The 5968-nt window shown below is 52.0% G+C and overlaps 1 pseudogene; it reads right to left on the bottom strand.

Moving 5' to 3' along the window:
* Positions 1 to 1898: 1898 nt before the first annotated feature.
* On the bottom strand, positions 1899 to 2310 carry LOC121499122 (annotated as a pseudogene).
* Between the last annotated feature and the right edge of the window lie 3658 nt (positions 2311 to 5968).

Genomic DNA, 5968 nt, shown 5'->3' with positions numbered 1-5968 from the left:
TTAAAAATGTTTGAATCCCCATGAAGCCCCACTATACCCAAGTTTACCAGATTTGGGTAGGAACGGGCTTCATGGTTTATAAAATCAGGAGTGCTGATAAAAAAAAAAAAAAAAAAGTAAAGCTTTGAAAGCTTCGAGTCCTGTACCTGTGCAGGGTCATCTCTAACCAGCTCTGAGTGGTGTGCACACCAGATGGAAGTCAGTCTGGCTGTACATCTCAGCAAGATCTGTTGGATGGGAACATGGAGCATCGCCGGTCACTTGCAGAAGTGTCTCCTGTGTGGCATGAATAAATGTCCCTGTGAGATGAACTTTCACAAAAGAAAAAAGATTGAGGTAGGCAATGTTATTAGTAAATGCATGTTAGTTGCAAATGAGGTTACAAGAGTAGAAAATAGCTGAAAGTGGGTAAGGTGCCTTTGGGAAGCAGGAGTCAGAATTCAGGGGAAAGACAGAGAACTGTCGTTTTTTATCATAAATGATGTAGAATGATTAGACTTATGACATAGTTGTGTTACTTTAAATATATATTAATTTTATTTTTATTTAAGACTTTATTTATTTATTCATGAGAGATGGGGGCGGTGCAGAGACACAGGCAGAGGGAAAAGCAGGCTCCATGCAGGAAGCCTGACGTGGGACTTGATCCCGGGTCCCCAGGATCACACCCTGGGCTGAAGGCGGCACTAAACTGCTGAGCCACCCAGGCTGCCCTTAATTTTATTTTTTTAAAGATTTATTTGAGGTGGAGGGAGAGAGCATGTGCACAAGTGTGAGTGGGGGAGAGGCAGAGGGAGAGGATCTCAAGCAGACTCCCTACTGAGCATGGAGCCCAATCCTGACTCATGAGATCTGACCTGAGCTGAAATCACGAGTTGGTGACCCAACTGACTGAGCCACACAGGTGCTCCAATATGTATTAATTTAAAAATCACAAGGGAGTCTTAGGAAAATCCATTTGTTGATAATTTCTGGAAGGGATCAAGTCAGTGGCTTGATTTTTCTGTGTGCTTCCCTGACATGCGAGTCAGTAACGTCCTCCATAAATGTTTGAGTCTGCCTCAGTGGTGTCTTTATGGTAAGCTAACTAAGGTCAGATGGCTAGGGCCCTTGTGGTCGGCTGAAGAGATCCCCTCCCCACCAGGAGATTGTTCTTGAATATTAAACTTCCTGGTTCTTAGGTTTGTTTTAAGGAAGACACTTCTTTATATATTTCTTCTCCCCTTAAAGCCTCTGAAGTATTCATTGTCATCATTCCCATTTTTACAGGTGAAAAACTGAATCCTTGTGAAGCTAAGGGACACATTCAAGGCCATAAGGTGGCAAATGGCAGGGCCGATTTATAAACCTATACTTTTCCCATACAGACCATCTATAATAACTGCTATAATAAAGGTTCAGACTAGTAATTTGTTTAAATATGTGATGCACAGAATAATTCACAGAAAATTATACTGTATTTAGTTATCTTGACCATCACTCCCCCTTACCTTCAGAGAGGTTGGATTTGTCCAGGAGTATGAAATGTGAACTCTTTTACAACTGCATCTAAAACAAATAACTAAAAAATATCAATGGCTAATGGTAGCCTTAGAACACGGGCTTTTATGTTTATTTGGTCTTTAAAAAACTGAGATATGATTCACATTCACCCCTCTCAAGTATACGCTTCACCTTTTCAAGTGTACAAGTCAGTGGTTTTAGTATGTTCACCACCAAACAATACCACTCTAATCAAGAACATTTGATTCATTTTTTTTACTATCACAAAAGTTGATTTAACAAAAAAGTTCAATATGAAAATGCACACGACCTGGTTTTTATATTGTAGTAAAACAGGTGCTACAGAGGGGTGACACATGGAAGCAGTTGATTTCTTCCAGGGAACACACGGTTGTTTATATTTCTTCCAAGGCTTCTAACACAACACTACTTCCTTGAGTTACCACCATTCCAATATTGTTGTTGCCCATGAGTTGCCATCTCCATACCTTCATCCATCACAAGTTTTTTTTTTTTTTAAGATTTTATTTATTTATTCATGAGAGAGAGAGACAGACAGACAGGCAGAGGGAGAAGCAGGCTCCATGCAGGGAGCCCGATGGGGGACTGGATCCCGGGACTCCAGGATCACGCCCTGGCTCAAAGGCAGGCGCCAAACCGCTGAGCCACCCAGGGATCCCCCATCACAAGTTCTATAAAGGGATCGAACCCCCACACTATTCCTTAGACATGACTGCCACCGTTTAATTTCAAGGACAATTTCTTGTCCATAAATTTTTTCAACTCAGGAGGGTGAGCTTTGCTCATCGTGTCTATTCAGTGAGCTCAAAGATCCATGCTTTGATTCACTTTTTTTTTTTTTAAGATTTTATTCATTTATTCATGAGAGACACCGAGAGAGGCAGAGACACAGGCAGGCTCCCTGCAGGGAGCTGGATGGGGGACTTGACCCCGGGACTCCAGGATCCAGTGAACCCGCACTTGGCGAGAAATCTGCTTCTCCTCCTATGTGTGCTCTTTCTTTCATTAATAAACAAACAAAATCTTAAAAAAAGAAACATAGAGAAACTGTGTCAGTGGCTAGACACATCTGAATTTTCCCCAGTTCAAGAGCTGCGCTCTAAAAGTGATAAAAGAGGGGTGCCTGAGTGGCTGTCTGTTAAGAGTCTGCTCTTGGCTCAGGTCAGGATCCCAGGGTCCTGGGATGAGCTCTATATTGGGTTCCCTGCTCAGTGGGGAGCCTGCTTCTCCTTCTCCCTCTGCCTCTCCCCCTATTCCTGCTCTCTCTCTCAAATGAATAAATTAAAAAAAAATTTTATAAAAAGTGATAAAAGGAAAAGGGTCCTAGGAGTGTAAAGAAAATAATTAAAGGGATGCCTGGGTGGCTCACTGGTTAAGAGGCTGGCTTCGGCTCAGGGCAGGATCCTGGGGTCCTCCAGGGAGCCTGCCTCAGGGATCCTGGGGTCCCTCCCTCTGCCTGTGTCTCTGCCTCTCTCTGTCTCTCACGAATAAATAAAACCTTGTAAAAAAGGAAAAGAATTAAAAGTAGAAAAGATTCACAATGAAAGATTCAAGGGCTTGCAGTGATTTAATCTAAGAAAGTTATTTAAAAACACCATTAAATGACTTGGGATTGTTATACAAAAAATTCGATGACCTTTATTTCCTTTTTTCCCTAAGGAAAAGACAAAGAAAATGGATTCATTCTACAGGAAGAAGGGATTAGCTTAGCATAGAAAGTTATCAGAAAGAGCCTTGTTAAACATCAAATGGTGGTGGCAGCAAAAAGTTCTCTAAAAATTTTTTTAAAAGGCTTTAAAAGTTTCAAGGAATAGTATAAAAAAATTCCTTCACTCAGATTCACCAATGTTAACATTTTGCCAGATTTGCTTTATCATTTTCTGTCTCATCTAGATATACATATATACCAAATATATGGAATCATTTGAGAGTAAATTTTTTTTTTTTGAGAGTAAAATTATATACATTATTCCTCCTTCTCCCTAGAGTGGGGATTTCCTAACACAGAAAATACTCTCCTGCCAAACCATGGTAATATAAATATCAGGAAATTAACAGATAAAATTTCATTTTATTGTACAGACCTTACTCAAAATTTTCCTGTTATCTCAATAATGCCCATTAAAGCAAAAAGAAAAAAAAAATTTTGCCCAGTCCAGGATCCCTGTGGCACATAGTTGTCATGTCTCATAAATTCCTTTCACATAGTTCTTCAGGGCACCTGGGTGGCTGAGGCAGGTAAGAGTGTGCCTTTGGCTCAGGTGTGATCCTGGGTTCCTGGATGGAGTCCTGCATGGGGCTCCCCGCTCTGGGAGGGGTCTGCTTCTCTTTCTATCCCCCCCCCCCATGATCTCTCTCATGCTCTCTCCCCTCTAATAAGTAAATAAAAAGAACAGTTCTTGAGTCTTTGTCCTTTATAACCTTTCATGAATACAGGCAAGTTATTGTGTGGCCGGTCGCGCAATTAGGTCTCTGCTAACACACTCACACTCACACACACTCACACAAAACAGATTCTCATTTGTTTGGGGAGTTTTAGGTGTGGTCTTGAGTGAAGGCCACAGGTAGAATGTGGCCCCTCGTCAAGGACCCTCTTCTAGGCACCTCCTATTGATCACTCCCACTATATTAGAATTATTCTAGATAGTGAGACAAAAAAAAGTTTTGTATTCAGAATTGCACTGTGTTGCACAGATTTTCTTCCCTTGGCACTCGTGCATTTGCCGTATTTCACAAAAGTAGTTTTGTCTGTGCAAGACTTAGCACCTCCTCTTCTTAACCACCTGAGACTTGGGTTCCCTGTGGGCTCCCGCTCGCAGAGACGAACCCTGTACCCGCGCTATAGGAGGCAAGGGCCGCAAAAAATGGGTGGGTGTCGCCCACTGAGGCCTTTGCACAAATATTTGTGGAGTGCCCAGCGTCTGTCCGGCTGCGTCCCGGCCCGGGGCTGCAGGGGCGGGCCCAGGACTGCGCGAAATCCTCGTCCCCGTCTCCTCGTTGCACAAATTAGAATTTAAATCCAACACCTCAGAACCCGGGGACCGGCTTCCAGAAGCAGGCAGGGGAGCCTGGTCGGGAGGGGCCGCCCCAGACGCGGGTCCCGCCGCGGAAGCCCCGACGGGCACGCCCAGCAGAGCCCCGGGATCCACCCAAGCGCCCGACGCCCCGGGGCGCGGCGGGGCAGGGGCCTCCCCCCGCTCCGGCCCCCAGGCCCGCGGCCCCGCGCACTGCACCGGGTGCAGGTGCCTCCCTCTCCCCCTCGCGCACCCAGCCCCCGGGCCCGCGCACCCCGGCCGGGCAGGTGCCTCCCTCCCTCTCCGCCTCCTGCGCGCCCAGCCCCGCGCACCCCGGCGGGGGGGCCCCGGGGAACCGGCTCCTCCGGCGGCCGCGCCCGCTGCAGTGCAGGCTGGGTGGTTCCGCCAGGTCCCTCCCCGCCGCCTCCGCGCAGCCCCTGCCCCCGCGGCGCCGGCGGGCGGGGAGCGCGGCTCGGGGACCCGGGGCGAGGCCGCCCCCCCCGCCCCCCGCATCCCGAGGCTCAGGGCTAGCGCACCCGTCCCCGGCCCCACCGCCCCCTGCGCCGCCCCCTGCGCCGCCCCGCCCGGCCCGCGGGGCTCCCCGGACTCCACCCCCGCCCCGCCCCGCCCCGCCCCGACGGGTTCCGGGTCCGGCCCCGGCTTCGCCCCTGCGCCCGGCGCGCCCCGCTGTTCCCGGACTTCGGGCTCCCGGAGCGTGTAAAGCTCGGGCGACGTCGGCCCCGGGGCTCCCCGCGCGTGGCCCGCCACGTGGTCTCCGCCGGTCCCCGACGTGCGCGCGGGGCGGCCGCGGGGGCGCTGGGCGGGGGCGGGCGGAGAAGGTGCTAGTCCGCGGGCGGCGCGGGCAATGGGGGGCGTCGTGGAGCGACGAGGAAGCGGGGCGCACGGTGCCGGGGGGCCCTCGCGGGGACCCCCGCGGCTCTGCGCGAACCTCGCGGGGGGGCAGCGTGGCCCGGCTTCGGCCCGCGGTGCGCACGCGGAGGAGCGCTGGCCCCGCGCGCCCCGCGCCCCCCCGGCCCCGCGCCCCCCGCGCCCCCCCGGCCCCGCGCCCCCCCGGCCCGCGCCCCCCCGGCCCACTCCACCCCGCCCCCCGCTTCACCCCTGGCCTCCTTTCCCCTCCCCGCGCCAGGCCTTCTCCCCGCGGCCCCGTCCCCCTCGGCCCCCTCCAACGAGGGCGGCCCCGGCGCCCCCGGCACCCCCAGCCGCCCCGCCCGGCCACGGCTGCCCTCGAGGTGGCCGCCGCCCGCTCTCCGCTCCCCGCCCCTCGCCCTCCCCTCCCCATTCATCCAGCCATTGTCTCCCGCCCTCTCTCCCGGCTCCCCGGGCGGCCTCCTCCCCCACCGCTGCCACGTCGTGGTTTGAAGGAGCCAATGGGCCGGCGCCGCCAGGTGTCTCTTACCTGCACCACGTGG

The sequence above is a fragment of the Vulpes lagopus genome, chromosome 9, assembly GCF_018345385.1.
Source record: "Vulpes lagopus strain Blue_001 chromosome 9, ASM1834538v1, whole genome shotgun sequence".
Lineage (NCBI taxonomy): Eukaryota > Metazoa > Chordata > Mammalia > Carnivora > Canidae > Vulpes > Vulpes lagopus.
This window is presented reverse-complemented; position numbering and strand designations above follow the sequence as displayed.